This window comes from Miniopterus schreibersii (assembly GCF_964146895.1).
Source record: "Miniopterus schreibersii genome assembly, chromosome: 8".
NCBI classification, from domain to species: domain Eukaryota; kingdom Metazoa; phylum Chordata; class Mammalia; order Chiroptera; family Miniopteridae; genus Miniopterus; species Miniopterus schreibersii.
The window spans coordinates 21,940,411-21,941,542 of record NC_138109.1 but is presented as its reverse complement, the minus strand read 5'-3'; the positions used below and the strand labels follow the sequence as shown (position 1 = coordinate 21,941,542).

The window sequence follows — 1,132 nt, the reverse complement described above, 5'->3', positions numbered from 1 at the left end:
GCCTTAACTGTGCTAGATTGAAAAATGGCCACAGTTCTTTTCAGCTCTTCCCATAAAGAGGAGCCAGGAATCTCTACTCCTTGATTTTGAGGCCTGACTTATGACTCACTTTGGCCAATAGAATGCAGATGAGGTGATGCTGTACACAGTCGCAATCTGGGCCTGGGCTGGGTGATGAGAGACATGATATCTGGTGCCCCCTAAAACCTTAGCCAACAGCCAGTCAAACCCAAGACCTGTGAGTGAGACCATCTTAGACCAGCCAGCTCCAACCAACATGCCAGCCAGCCTCAGATACATGAGTGAGCCCAGCCAAGATCAGCCAAGCTTGGTCAAGATCAGCAGAACTTCCGATCTGACTCTAGACTTGAGAATAATACATTGTTATTGGTGGTGAGGTTTGGTTTGTTTGTTTTTTTCATTTTAAGTTTTTAATGAAAGTTGTATGTAAGATTACTTTAGTCCTGCATCTTCTATATTGTTTCTGTCTTGTATTTGCCTTTTTCCTTTCCTCCTTGGCGAGATGTGGCTTTATGTTCAAGGATCTTTTCATGGTCTTTGTCCAGCTTTAGCCTAGTGATAACCACCTTGCTGGGATGAATGTTCACACAAACAGGTGTACCATTCGCTTTCCCCCACTGCGCTCATTCAGTGTAGATGGCATATTTCTTCCTGTAAACCTGAACTATTTCGCCAGTTTGCTGCCCTTTGTAGTGTCCTCACACAACCTGAACTTCATCATCCTTCTGGATGGGCATGGATCGAACACTGTACTTCTGTCTCAGCTCTTTGGAAAGAGAAGGCACAATCTTCCTGCGAACGTGGGAAGGTGCATTGAAATGCCTTTTATGGTTCTTGCTCCAGTCAGAAGTCACAAAGGGAGTGAATTGCATTTTGACCGCTGGCGCTTCTACGATGGCTGCCAAAGGGAAGAAATTGTTGTTTCAAGCCACTATGTCTGTGAGTGGTTTGCTTGCCTCCACGATCCCCTGCTGCACCGAAGCCACTGCTCCACGAACCTTGTGCTGTGCCATTACCCAGAACCCACCTGTCTGAACCAGGCGAATCTGCCCGCCCTCTCTGAACTGAGGCTGCTCTTCCTCCAGGCCCCTCGCCTTCTTGTTTCCGTTTC

The 1,132-nt window shown here is 47.1% G+C and overlaps 1 pseudogene across 1 annotated transcript; it reads right to left on the bottom strand.

Moving 5' to 3' along the window:
* Nucleotides 1-473: 473 nt before the first annotated feature.
* Nucleotides 474-899, bottom strand: LOC308560584 (large ribosomal subunit protein uL24 pseudogene; annotated as a pseudogene). Its single transcript has one exon. The product of its transcript is annotated as a large ribosomal subunit protein uL24 pseudogene (transcript).
* Between the last annotated feature and the right edge of the window lie 233 nt (nt 900-1,132).